The sequence below is a fragment of the Rhineura floridana genome, chromosome 8 (assembly GCF_030035675.1).
Source record: "Rhineura floridana isolate rRhiFlo1 chromosome 8, rRhiFlo1.hap2, whole genome shotgun sequence".
Lineage (NCBI taxonomy): Eukaryota > Metazoa > Chordata > Lepidosauria > Squamata > Rhineuridae > Rhineura > Rhineura floridana.
Window position 1 is genome coordinate 73,377,634 of NC_084487.1, and position 15,425 is coordinate 73,393,058.

Below are 15,425 nucleotides of genomic sequence, written 5' to 3' on the forward strand. Positions count from 1 at the left end.
CTCAGAGTGGCTCGGTTTCCAGCCAGATGGGCGATAAATAAATCGCAGAAATAAAATAAATAAATATCGCAAATGCAAACAAGAAAACGGCTTCTGATCGGTTTCAAGCCTGCTCTGGAAAGCTTTGTCAATTTCATTCTCCGTGGGAAGGAAAGGGAGAAGGGGGGTGACACGTTTCTTGCGTTTTTGGAGAAATAAGTGCAATTGCCCAGTGTGTATCTCCTTAAATATTAATAAAGGCAGAAAAGCATACATTCGTTTAAGTGTAATATGGCAAATGCAAACAAGAAAAGGGCTTCTGGTCAGTTTCAAGCCTGATCCAGAAAGCTTTGTCAATTTCATTCTCCCTGGGAAGGCAGGCTTGAAACCAACCAGCAGCCTTTCCTTCCCAGGCGAGAACTCCTTTACAGCCATATTGTGCTTCGTTGCAAAGGGGGAGAGGAGCATACCTAATTTTTTTGCTGACCAATTGGTTGATAGGGGGTTTTAGAGGCGGAACTTCGAAAAAGCAAAAAGAATGTAGGGGTCTTACTGCTGCGGGTGTGGGTGCAAAAAAGCATTTTTTTTAATTGGGAAAGAGCGAACTAAAAGGCAAAGTGAGGACTATCAGATGACAAACCGAATATGGAAACCGTGGATTATTCCGCTCCGTTTGGACCAACACGTGGAAGAAAGGAGGGGGGCGTTTGCTCCATGTTGCAAATGCCTTTTGAAATTAGGCAAAGAGTTACATGCAGCCTCAGCCATGGCCATAGGTTGCCCTCCCTGACTCAAAGATACTCAAGTGACTTTAATCAGCAGTGGAATCAACACTATGCATGCCTAAATGACCTATTGAAAACTTATATAAGGTGTGAAAGTGTGAAATTCTAATCAGGAAATTATAAGATAAAAAGAGGAAGAAGAAACAGGAAAATTCACAGGAAGGCAACTCTTGTTATAATTAACTTTCAATGATAAATTAAGGGAACATTTTATCCAGTGAATAGTTGTGGTCATTTAATAAACATGTCACTATGTATATTAAATTTTGATATTTTCCACATTTTCTGTGTTTTTCTCCAGTGCATTTGTAATATTTATATGTGTGTCTGCCTGTGACTTTGGTAAAACAACTGACAAGAGTGTGTTGAAATTAACAGAAACTTGTTCAATGCACGTAGTTTATTTGAAATAGCTAAAATGCATGATTGATTTAATTATGTACACAGCTTGGCTTGAGAAGCAATCTACACAGAACTCAGGTACACTGAAGTGCTATAAGGGATTGTTTTCATTAGAGATTACAAAAGAAAGGGGGGAAAAGAAAGGTGCTACTGGTGAAAATATTTTTCTTATTGCAGACTGTAGGCAGTAACTAAGTTGGAATAAAGAGGAGGTAGAACCTCAGTTTTAGAACCAGATTATAATATTCTGAAATTTAGGAATTAACTGGTTCCAGATTTGGGTGTGGGTTTGCATAAAGAAAAATATTAGGAAACAAAAAGCAAGCTGGCCAGCCTCATTACTCCCCCTGTATAATGGGATATATTTCCATGGCAACGCCCCCTAAATTCCATGGCAACATTAATCTGGTTATCTGCCAGAAAACCCATTTTACAAGGTAAGTGGGATCTCAACTTTCTCTCCTATCCTTCAGTGAAACACCAGTAAAAATAAGCTCTCTGTGGAAATTCTCACAACGATTATGCTTCCTGTGAATGAGAAAGGACAGGGGCAGTGGGCTAACAAAAACATAGGGAGCTGCCTTGTACTGAATTAGACCATTAGTCCATCTCACTCACTAGTACCTACACTGACTGGCAGCAGCTCTCTAGGATTTCAAACAAGGGTCTCTTCCAGTCCTACCTAGAAATGCTGGGAATTGAATCTGGGACCTTCTACATGCAAAGCAGGTGCTCTAACACTGAGCAAAGACTTTACTAATAGAACTGTATGTGCACATATGGTGAAGGCCACAACTGATCTGGCTCTTAGATCAAATGCAGTAAGGCAGGGGTGGAGAATCTTTTATCAGCCTGCGGGCCCCATCCCTTTGTGCAGAACCTTCTGGGGGGCGTTGGGCAAGGCCAGAGGCCTTGGGAAGAGAGATTGATTGTTAAACTACTCTGAAAATTGTACCTCTGTGAGAGGAATAAGGAACTCCTAACACTCAACATTCTTAACAAACTACAGTTCCTAGGATTCTTTGGGGGAAGCCATGACTGTTAAAGTGGTATAATACTGCTTTAAATGTATAGTGCAGATGGAACCATAGACTTGTTATCTTTTCGACTTTGTCCTCAGATATCTGTTTGTATTTGTCTTCAAAGTAACAACATAAAAAGGGGGGAAAGGTAAAGCACTGATAATTGCCATTGTAGCCAATAATAAATTGAGATTATGCCCCATGCTTCCTTTTCACAGGAAATAGAAACACAACTGGCAAAGAGACTGTGGCTTCTTGCATCTTGCTTGAGCTGTTATTCCAGCAGAGACTGGGGAGAGGGAAGAACATCCATAAACAGTGAACTGCAGAGTATGCAAGGTGCTGGGAGTGATAAATGAAGCAGGTTACACCTCTCTTTACTGTCTGTGGCTATCTGGAGAGTCTGACAAGCAATACAGCCTCAGCTAGCACAGTAAGTCCTTTTTTTTCAAGGTTAGGTGTTTGTTCTTACCATACAGGTTTTTGCAAGTATGAAGTCCCAAAGTGTTCAGAGGCCTATGTACACTAAAACGACCAGCTCACAAAAGGAATGCAGCTGCATCAGGCACATGATAAGAAGAACCCAGCTGGAATCAACCAAAGGCCTATCTCGTCTAGCAACAGTGTTTCCCACATGACCCACCAAATACCTCTGGGAAGCGCACAAGCAGGACATGAAAGCAATAGCCATCTCCTGCTGTTGGATCCCCACCTCCCGGCAAGGAACGGTATGTTGCCTCTGATACTGGAAGGCATATATAGCCACTTTCATGACTAGTACAACAATGTATTACCTGTCCTGTGGCAAGCAGGAAGAAGCTGACCCAACTTCCACCGTGGCTCACTCCCCCTTCTGGCTGTGTACACCAGAGCTTGGAAGATTACTTTTAAAAAGTAATAAATTACAGTTACAATTACTTGGCCCAAAAAGTAGTAATTACCATTACAATTGCAATTGCTCTGAAAGTAACTGATTACTTTACTTTTTCTTAAAAGTAATCACTACAATTACATTTCAGTTACTTTTTAAAAAAAACTTCTACAAGGTGCTGGCCTTGGCTGCTGCACATCTAAGAAGCCTAAAACAATATTAAAAATAAACACACACACACAGGGGGTAGTAGAATAAAAAAAATTATCCATAAGATTAACATAATGGCATAACAGAATCTCACATCCCCCCAAGCAATGAAGATACCCCAACTATTGAAATCAAATTTTACACTTGAAATGCTTTTATAATATGTTTCTGTTATGTCTCAAAAGAACAAGATGCTCAAAGAGCATGTCAGACAAGGAATGTCTTTTTACAGTCATTACGTTGCCACCAGTACTGAACAGGTGTTCTATTGCGGTGCTTGAAGGCATGCCTGTGTTGTGCTGCAAAAAACACCGCAGCACACGTGGAAAGCCATGGAGTGATGACACTTCCCTGCTGGGAGACCTCAGGTACCTCACCAGTTCCTCCTCAGCAGTGTCCACTGCTGACTTCTTGCCCTGGGGCAGAAAGTTAAAGAAGTCATCTTCTAAGTCATCTCCTTCCTGGTCTTTGTCTGAAGACTGATCACTGTCCTCATTAAGTACACCCATCTTTATTTCAGCTTTCAACAAGGCTTCCATTGTGTATCTAAGAAAGAGAGAGGATATGTTAACACATATATGTTAGGAAACCATCATCTGCTCTTCATTTCCTGATGCTTGTCATGTCCCCTGGTTCAGGGTCCAGCCTGAGCCTGTGGATGATGACATGGAAGGTAGGAAGGTGACCAAGTCACCACACTCATGGGGCAGCACAGCAGACCCTTAAGGATTACCTGCAGCAACCCAAGGTTGTGATGAGGAGCCCCAGGAAGAAAAGGACCAGCTCCTGCCTACCACCTTAAGCCCTCTGATGCCTCCCTTGAGACAACATTTCCCATGGAGTAATCCACCCAAAGGGCTTCCCTAATGTTCTTACTTGTTGGTATGGGTGGTGGCCTGACACGATTCCAGCCGATCTAGTTTGAAGCGAGGGTGTACACAGGCTGCCAGAAGAAGCAGATCCCTGCCAGATCCCCACCTCTCAAGGGTTGTCTGCTGCTGCTTCAGCATTTTGGGAGGAGGGGTGTCATGCATTGGTTCAGGAAGGCCACGTCTCCTTGCCTTTATTGCTTCTTCAATTGCTCTCAGCTTCTCAGGGTGTGCCCTCTGAGGAAGAAGAACAAAGCATGAATCCAAGAAAAAATGGAAGAGGAACTTCACAATTTAAACATAAATAGACAATGGACACTCTTTGAGGACCAGCATGACAAAGGCTTACCTCAAAATGTTTCTTCACATTGGATGAGGGGGAAACAGCTGATCTCAGATTTTTGATCCTTGGAAGGCAGTAATTGCATCGTACAACAACATTTTTCCCACTCTGGCTCACAAATGTACAAGCTTTCTCAAAGCCAGACCATGGTACTTGCTGTTCTGCAGATGTGGCTGTGGGCAACTGGCACTGCTTCATGCCCTCCTCCTCCTCGTGCACAGGGCCTCCTTTCTGAACCTCACTTTCTAGTTTTGCCTCCTCAGGATCAACAAGCTGTGACTCAAGTGGCCGCACTAACTGACTGCTGCTCTCAGCAGCAAAACCTGCAACAGGCGTCTCTGTAATAAACAAGAGATAATGCTCCTATATGGGTGAACTTCAGCTGTGATGTGCCCCCATCTCTTCCCCATGCTGCAAGATCCCCCAGTCAGAGTGGAAGTAAGCAGGTCGATAGCACAATTAAAAGAGATCCTATTTGCTCACTGAATAACCCTGCCTGGGCCAGTCTAACCTACTATCTCACAGGGTTGTTGTGAGAACAAAATGAGACTAGGGTTCAAATCCCCACATAGCCATGAAGCTCACTGAGTGACCTTGGGCCAGTCACTGCCTCTCAGCCTCATGAAAACCCTATTCATAGGGTCACCATAAGTTGGAATCAACTTGAAGGCGGTACATATATTTTTTATTTTGAATATGATGATTATGATAATAAATATGCAGCATTTCAAATTAATTATGTATGAGAAGCATTCCATGCCAAGCTTGGAAAACCAAGGATGAGGTATAAAATGTAGACAAAAATACTGTTGACAAAATGCCATTTATCTTTTATATATATGAGCCTGAGTAGGGAACATTTAATCTAGCCTACTTGCTTTCAGCAAGAAGGGTTAAGTGCCTTCAGGCTAGGGCAGTCACCAGAAGGCCACAGCAGAGACAAAGGAGCCTAGTGTTGTGGAGATGTTAGATGGGAGCTTTGGGGAGTAAAGATGGAGGCTCCTGAAGGCTGCAATTCTAAACACACTTACTAAGGGATTAAGCCCCAGAGAACTCAACAGGACTGACTTCTAAGTAGATATAGTTTGGACTGTGCTGTTGGTAAACCTTGACTAGGGTTCTTCTGCAAAGACATCCATATCCAAGCAGGGTTGGCAACCCCCTGCCTGGAATACCCTGCCCTTATCTTTTAATGTGGCTGCTCCAAATGTTTTTACAGATTTGACCCTTTACTTCAGAAAGAGGTCTGAAAAATGAGTAAGAGTAAGAAGTATCTTTTAAAATTGTTCTTTTCAATTCACTCTTGAATGAACATCATACCTAGGGCAGATCCACACCATTCCTTTAAAGCACATTCAACACCCATTTGAAGCACATGAATCCCACCACAGAATCATGGGAACTGCAGTTTGTTAAGAGTGGTGAGAACTATAACTGTGAGGGGGAAATGACACTTCCCAGAATTCTTTAGGGGAAGTCATGCGCTTTAAATGCGAGTTGGATGTGCTTTACACATATTGTGTGAATCCGCTTAATAAATTTTGCCTGCATGTAAATTGTTCTAATTAATTTTTCAAAATGAAAATAAGCTATAAAGTGTAGTGGGTGACCATGGGCTACTCACCATTTCTCAGCCTATCTGCCCCTCAGGATGAAAACAATGGAGAACCATGACTACCCCAAGGCATACTTAAAATGTAAAGGAAGTATTGTACAACCATAGTATGCAATTGGATACTTATAGGGACACAGCATGACAAAACTGGGTGGAAGTAAAAGTTCTACACTTAGGAAAAAGAAACCAAATGCACAGTTATAAGATGGGGGATACTTGGCTCAGCAGTACGACATGCAAGAAGGACCTTGGAATTGTTGTTGATCACAAGCTGAATATGAGCCAACAGTGTGATGTGGCTGCAAAAAAGGCAAATGCTATATCAGGCTGCATTAACAGAAGTATAGTTTCCAAATCATGTGAAGTATTAGTTCCCCTCTATTCAGCACTGGTTAGGCCTCATCTTGAGTGCTGTGTCCAGTTCTGGTCTCTGCACTTCAAGAAGGATGCAGACAAACTGGAACAGGTTCAGAGGAGGGCAACAACGATGATCAGGGGACTGGAAACAACGCCCTATGAGGAGAGACTGAAGGAACTGGGCATATTTAACCTGGAGAAGAGAAGACTGAGGGGAAATATGATAGCACTCTTCAAGTATTTGAAAGGTTGCCACACAGAGGAGGGCCGGGATCTCTTCTCAATGATCCCAGAGTGCAGGACACAGAATAATGGGCTCAAGTTGCAAGAAGCCAGATTTTGACTGGACATCAGGAAAAGCTTCCTAACTGTTAGAGCCATACAACAATGGAACTAATTACTAGAGAGGTAGTGGGATCTCCGACACTGGAGGCATTCAAGAGGCAGCTGGACAGCCATCTGTCGGGAATGCTTTGATTTGGATTCCTGCATTGAGCAGGGGGTTGGACTTGATGGCCTTATAGGCCCCTTCCAACTCTACTATTCTATGATTCTATGAAAATATTTATATAAGCATGATGATCAAATATGTTTATTTATATAACCTGTAAAGATATTTATAGTGCAATCCTATGTTTGTTTACTCAGAAGCAAGTCCCAATGTATTCAATGGGGCTTACTCAACCAGGGAAAACTGCAGCCTCAAGTGATAAGGAACTTGTTCTTTTAACAAGTCCTTTAAGTTGAGAGCTTATCCCAGTCTGTGTCTGTGTTGAAATTGCTTTTTAATATGTTTTTAAACTTTTTCTTTAAAAAAATGTTTTTAAAGCTTTTAAAAATGTTTTTAAAGATGTTTTGTTTTAATATATTTTAAAGTCTGTTTTTATGATTTTTAAAGTGTTTTTAGTGCTTTTGTTTGCTGCCCTGGGCTCCTACTGGGAGGAAGGGTGGGATATAAATAAAATAATAAAAATAAATAAATAAACTTCATTCATTTTTTAAAAAAATGAGTATTAGTTTCCTACATAATAAAAACTGTGATAAACCCTGCCTAATTTCTTTAAAAATAGGGTTGGAGGGAGAGAGATTTACAACACAAACACAAGTCTGCACTTTATTCACAATCATGAAAGGGCGGGGTTGCAGCCAGAGCTTTGAAAAGTTACTTTAAACTACAACTCCCATCAGCCCCAGCCAGCATGGCCACTGGATTGGGCTGATGGGAGTTGTAGCTAGAGCATGATCTGTTTAAAAAAAAGTTGTGCAGGGGGGGGTTACGTTTTGGTGTATATCTCGGGAATTAGACCACCTAGAAACTTTTTTTTTTAAATTGAAGCGGAGAGTCCAGAGAGTAAGGGGTGGTAGCCAGAGAGCCGGAGCCCCCCCCAAAACCAGAGACTCCAGCCGAAAACACACACACCGGGGCACACACACACACAAATCATCATCACTCACCTCCACAGCTCTTCACCATTCTGCCTTCCTTGCCCTGGCTTTTTCCTCCGGCGTCCATTTTTTCCTCTCAGAGTCAGATGCTAGCAGGCTCCCCCTGCCTATTCATCTCTTCTATCGTGCCTCCTAACACAGATCACGAGGGAAGAGACAGTCTGCGCAGAGGTCCAATCAGAGTGAGGCACATGTCTTGTGTTAACCAATCACAGCCGGGAGCTGACTTCCCCTTGTTCCCGCCCCCAAGTAACGTCCAACCTAATGTGGAAACGTTAAAGTTGAAGCTGAAAAGTAGGGAAATTACTATTCGTTCCGTTACTTGCCAAATGTAATGGAATTACCCACTCGTTATTTAAAATTGTAACGAATTAAAAGTAACTCGTTAAAAATAACGAGTTACTTCCAAGCTCTGGTGTACACATATCATACATTTAAAGCACATGACTCCCCCCAAAGGATCCTGGGATCTGTACCTCATTAAGAGTGCTAGGAATTGCAGCTCTGTGAGGAGTAAACTACATTTCCCAGGATTCTTTGGGGGAAATAATGCGCTTTAACTGTGGTGCAAGTCACAAGAGGACAAGGAATTTAGTTATCCTGAGTTGCCTTTCTTTTTGCCGAGGCACTGGTCTCTTTCGTTCTCTCTGGCAGGTGCATGGCTGGTTACAGATTGAGCTGGCAGTACATGGCCTTTTCCCCTGACTGCACCCTCTGGCACATCTAGGCTTTGTTGGTGAGGAAAAAATGTCTATCAAAATGGCAATGGCGCCACATCTCCCTATTCACTCTCTCTCTTGACTAGTTTGCTGCTGAGGCACTTGGGACACTGTCTGGACATGGGTGCAGCCTTCCATAGTATGCCAGGGAATCCCCCCTCCAGCTGATGTGTAGGGAGTCATTTTTCATATTTTAAATAATATACTATGTAATATACAGGGATATATTTCCAAAACTGTGGCAACCTACTCAGAATTAAATCCCATTATGTTCAGTGTGACTTACTCTTAGGTACAGGGTTGCAGCCTCAACGTCCCATGAAAACAATTCTAATGTATGGGCCAAATGTTTTGGTGAATTATTAACACCTCATTAACAAATGTTTTTATATTTTTTCCACACAAGTACATTCCTGACAGTGCTATTGTTGTTATGTGCCTTCAAGTCAATTATGACTTATGGCAACCCTATGAATCGGTGACCTCCAATAGCATACGGCTCAGGTCCAGACTATTTGACAGATTGCATCTCCCTATATGAACCTGCCCGGGACTTGAGATCTTTAGGTGAGGCCCTTCCTGTGTTCCCTACACCTTTGCAAGCACATTTGACGCAGACACGAGATAGGGCCTTTTCGGTGGTCGCCCCTAGGTTGTGGAACTCCCTCCCGAGTGAGGTACGACCAGCTCCCTCCTTGCCGTCTTTTCGGAGACAAGTAAAGACTGTTTTATTTCAGCGGGCATTTGGGACAGAGGACGACCAGGATTAATGTCTTACAGGCTTGGTGATCATATTATATGATTATTATTTTATACTGTTCGCTGTTTTAACTTTTATCTTATAGTTTTTAATTTTCCCTTATAGTTTAATTCTTTTTAAATAATATACTCTGTATGTTTTAATGATCTTGTTTTTAGTTGTAAGCCGCTCTGAGTCCTATTGGAAAAGGGCGGGGTAAAAATAAAGTTTTATTATTATTATTATTATTATTATTATTATTATTATTATTATTATTATTATCTGTCGTGAACCACCCTGTTCAGATCTTGTAAGTTCAGGTCTGTGGCTTCCTTTATGGAATCAATCCATCTCTTGTTTGGCCTTCTTCTTTTTCTATTCCCTTCTGTTTTTCCCAGCATTATTGTCTTTTCTAGTGAATCATGTCTTCTCATTATGTGTCCAAAGTATGAAAACCTCAGTTTCATCATTTTAGCTTCTAGTGATAGTTCTGGTTTAACCTGTTCTAACACCTATGTGCAAAGCTCTCCTCCAACACCACATTTCAAATGAGCTGATTTTTCTCTTTTCCGCTTTTTTCACTGTCCAACTTTTACATCCATACATACAGATCGGGAATACCACAGTCTGAATGATCCTTATTTTAGTGTTCAGTGATACATCTTTGCATTTGAGGACCTTTTCTACTTCTCTCACAGCTGCCCTCCCCAGTCCTAGCCTTCTTCTGTTTTCTTGGCTATTGTCTCCATTTTGGTTAATGACTCTGCCAAGGTATTGATAATCATTGACAAATTCAATGTCCTCGTTGTCAACTTTAAAGTTACATAAATCTTCTGTTGTCATTACTTTAGTCTTCTTGACGTTCAGCTGTAGTCTTGCTTTTGTGCTTTCCTCTTTAACTTTCATCAGCATTCGTTTCAAATCATTACTGGTTTCTGCTAGTAGTATGGTATCATCTGCATATCTTAAATTATTGATATTTCTTCCTCTGATTTTCACACCTCCCTCATCTTGGTCCGATCCCATTTCCATATGATATATTCTGCGTATAGATTAAACAAACAGGGTGAAAAAATACACCCTTGTCTCATAGAATCATAGAGTTGGAAGGGGCCTTGTAGGCCATCGAGTCCAAACCCCTGCTTACAGCAGGAAATCCACAGCTAGAGCATCTCCCGCAGATAGCTGTCCAGCCTCTGCTTGAAGACATCCAGCGAAGGGGATCCCACCACCTCCCTAGGCAGTCGGTTCCATTGCTGAACCACCCTTACTGTCAAGAAGTTCCTTCTAATATCCAGTCTGAATCTACGCTCTTGCAACTTAAAACCATTAGACCTAGTGCTACCCTCTGGGGCAGCAGAGAACAAATCTGTACCCTCCTCTATGTGACAGCCCTTCAGGTACTTAAAGAGTGCAATCATGTCACCCCTCAGCCTTCTCTTCACCAGACTGAACATGCCAAGTTCCTTCAACCTTTCCTCATAAGACTTGTTCTCCATACCGGCTATCATCCTCGTCGCCCTCTTCTGAACCCGCTCTAACTTGTCTATATCCTTCTTAAAATGAGGCGCCCAGACCTGGAAACTATAGCTCTGTTTATGCAGCCCAAAACCGTGTTTGCCTTTTTTGCCACAGCATCACACTGCTGGGTCATGTTCAACCTGCGATCTCACACCCTTTCCGATTGGGAACCAATCAGTTTCTCCATATTCTGTCCTTATCTTGGCCAGAGTATGACAGTGTTAGTAACTGTCACAAAATAGCTTCTTTGTATTTGTTATTGCCAATTAGCATATACTGATTAATTACAAAGTATGTTTACCCAATTGTGTGTTCTGTTGTCTCATTGTAATAAACCAGAAATTAATGTGTTTTAAATTCTAGTGACTGGAAAGCTCTTTTCAGGGCCAAAAAGTCAGGGTTTTGTACCAACTAGATAGAGTTTGATTTGCTTGCTATTTGTCAGGATCCTAAAGGTGGTCAGGGTTGGAAAGAAGAGCCTGTATTAAGCTATTGTAGTGCCAGGGAGTGCCCAGTAAGCAGGGCTGTTCCTGCTGTCTGCTGAGGCTACCTTAGGTGATTTAATCCATTGGCTTGCTAGCATGCTTGCTTCAGTTCTGTTTACCTGCTGATTTGCTCCACCGTTGCGTTGACTTATAAAAATTGGTCAGTAAAATTTTAACATAGTAAACTCGCAGGTTATGGTCTGAAGGTACATGGGGTCATTACCTTGCTGAAGTTAAGCAGGTCTGGATCTGGCAGTGCCTGGAAGAGAGAGTGCCGAGGAACCACATTTACTGCTTTCCTTGATGAAGGAAAAGTGGGGTATAAATGTATGAAACAATAAATAAATAAAATACTTGGGAATGGGGAATGGACTGACTTCAAGTCGATTCCGACTAATGGCGACCCTATGAATAGGGTTTTCATGGTAAGCGGTATTCAGAGAGTGTTTACCATTGCCTTCCTCTGAGGCTGAGAGGCAGTGACTGGGTCAAGGTCACCCAGTGAGCTTAATGGCTTTGTGGGGATTCAAACCCTGGTCTCCCAGGTCATAGAGCAACACCTTAACCACTACACCACACTGGCTCTCATAATAAAATACTTAAGAGAGGATAATTGCTTTAGATTTTTGTGAAAAGTAGGGGCATGGCTACCAAATATCCACTGAAGTGTATAAATTACTGTTGAAAGTACAATAGATATAAGATGCAATGCCACTCTATTAAAATCTGTAGGAATTTTGGGAGACAGCAAAGACAGCCACTTACTACTTTGATGTTTTAACAACTTCAAGAACAGTGAGTTGATTCTTACATGCAAAGGACAGCCTAATGGTAGGACTGGCCCTACTATTGGCCCTATCAAGTGATGGCCTCTGTATGTGAAACAACCAGCAAAGGTTTTATGGTTCCTTTTACTGTATTTATTCTTCACTGCACACCACTTTGAGCATGTTGAGAAATAAAGAAGATTGCAGTCTGAGCTTTCAGGTCACCTTGCATCGTTGCAAAGACAGCACTTTCCAAAGAAGGTGGTTCATATGTTCAGATTCAAGTAACATGAGTACTGAGTAGTGAAATGTTGAGTGTTATGCATGCATATAGGGAATAGGGAGTCCTAAGATTAAAGACAGGATTATTTTCTTAAAGGATCAATTTTAACTTAGAACTTTACACAAAAATCAGAATATTCCAGATATATTTCATGCAACATTTATAACCTAGTCACATAAAAGTTCAGATATTATAATGAATATCACACATTCTGATGTAAACTATAACTGAGAAAGAGGAATAGAGTTATGGTTGCTATGGGAACCCTAATGTTGAAGACACTATAGCACTGAGTTATATTTGAATTATAATTTAATACTTAGAATTATTTGGAATGTGATATGGAATGTTCATATAGTTAGAACATCTGATATAATATTTATAAGATTAATTCCAGTGATAGCCATATTGTTTTAGTTCTTAGAGATATAAATATAGAAAGCTGTCTAGAACTTTACGAGAATTTTTTTAATAAATCTAATCTGTGTGTAGGGGAGCAGGTGGAGCTCTGGCCAGCCATTCCTTAATTCCAGAGATGGGGAACCTGTGGCTCCCCAGATAGTGTTGGTCTACAGCTCCCATCATCCTTGGCCATGCTGCCTAGGTCTGATGGGAAATGGAGTCCAGCAACATCTGGAAGGCCACAGGTTCTCCACCCCCGCTCAGTTCAGATCATGCGTGTGTTCTTCAAACCACAGTACCAGAGATCAGCCACTGGAGCTGGAGGTTGTGTTGGAGGAGAGAGCCATAGATCGGGGCTTGATGCTCAGCAGACAGAAGGTGCTGACCAGGCAAAGACAAAACTAGGGCTAATGGTAACAAAATTGATGAATACATTTTAATTGATTATCATATGAGTTTTCCTGTCAGTGAATTAATGAATTAAAACTGAATAAATTTCAACATGGGTACATTTTCTTTATTTTTAGATGATGCACACAGCCATGTGTCATACTAGGCATCTTCTTAGAATATGCATTCCTCCTGTGTGTGTGAGAAGGGAAACTGTTCCCTTTAAGGTGGTTTTTTTTTTTTTGTATCCTTGTCTTGGTACCTGGAAGGATGAAGAGCAGTCCAAAATACTTTTAATAACTAAATCACAAATAATAAACCTGCAGTTTTTTTTATAAATAGTTGTTTATATTTGTTTATATATTTATTGTTTGTTATATATATATAGGCACTTATAAAAACTGCAGATATAAAATATATTTTAAAAATTGCTACCCAATGCAATTGAAACTTTTAAAAACCACTTCTAAAAATCTAACCAATTAATTGATTAGATTTTGCACCGTTAATAGCAGCTTAATTCTGCCTTCAAATCACACAGACAGATGTTGCACATTCCTAGGCCTGTCTATGTCTAACACGTGTGGTGTAGTGGTCAGCCTAGCCTACCTCGCAAGGTTGTTGTGAGGATAAAATCAGGAAGGGAGAACCATGTGTGTATGCCACTATAAGCTCCTTGAAGGAAAGGTGGGATATAAATATAATAAATGAATTAAAACAATAAAGAGGGTTCTGAGACCTGATTGCACACAGCCTCAGCTGGCTCACCAGCTTTCCTCCCATTGGCTCATTAGGTCCTTGGTTCAAACACTGGCACAGGCTTCTAGGTGCGGGCTCCTTTCTTGATATTTATTTTAGAAAAGGCTGGATTCTATGTACATCACCTGCAAGTGCAATTTGGTTTACCTTGAACAATTGGGACAACAAATCCATGTAAATAACTGGCAGTGTATATGCACTGGAATGGAGAACTTCCCCTTTTCCAACATACATTTGTTTCTGTTAAAACTAACATTGCCAACAACTGTGTGCAACAACAAGTGAGCAACTGTTTACTACACGTGAGGAGTCATAATGTTTTTTAGAAGTGCATGTGCATTGGGGCAAGCTGCAATATACTGCTGGGCAAACTGCAGTATACTATACAGGACTGAGAGCTTGCAGAATTCCTGAAGACATGCAGCATGGAGAGGGGAGTAGCAATGACATAATACATTAAGGACACAATCCTATGCAAGTTTTGGAAGGAAGCCCACTGGTTCAGTGAGGCTTACTACCTGGTAAGCATGCATAGGATTGCAACCTAAAGCCCCCCCATTTTAACCCCCAAACAAGTTTCTTGACTTCAAGACTATGAAGATAGGTGTGATTATGTAACTGTATAGTTCAATCTCGACAATCAAAAAGAATGGAAAAGGAGGGCAAGTGAGACTCGCAACTAAATATTGCCATGTGGAATGCTCCTGTTCCAGATTCCAGACAGTCACCCATTACTTCTTCCAGGATGCCTCATTACATTTCCCCTCGGTCCCAATTTTCTGTGTGTGTGTCCCCCCCCCCCCCGACAGCTAGTCAGCATTCCATGTCAATTAGGTATGCGAGCCCTCCTCACTGGACTGTTTAGTTGCACCCCGCCTCTTAGAGTTTTTGCCCTGAAGGTTATTTATTTCTGCAAACCTGTGTGTTCCCCCAAACTGGCTGATACTTCCCTCTTTTGTGAGGATGCTACTGTTTTGCCTAGATAAGGATTGGCAATCAGAGAGCTGAGTTTGTCAAGAAACATCAAAATTCATTCCTTTTTTGTTTTTGCTTTTGAAATGGCAAGAGAAATACAGGAGATAGCAGATCACACATGTGGACAGAGAGCAAAAGACAAACATGTGACAGATCAAACCAGACAGTTATGCATTCATTTGGGAGCTCGTACAGTGTTTGGCCTTTAGAAATGAAACATTAGCAGGCTGGCCCCTGTGGAGTTGTGTGCAATGTGAGATGTGGATATGATTGGATGCAAGATCTGCTGTACCATTGCAACACATATATATCACTGCGCTGCAGTAATGCATTATTTGGGAAGCAAGGAACTCAGGATGATGCAATTGTGTTGGCGTAGCTGCACGGTGCAAGCAGTTTCCACAGCACAAACATTAGAGCCTATAACTTTACAGGCCTGGATTTGTTCATTTCAAGAGCTCACATTTCCTGCTGCTCCTAAATGAA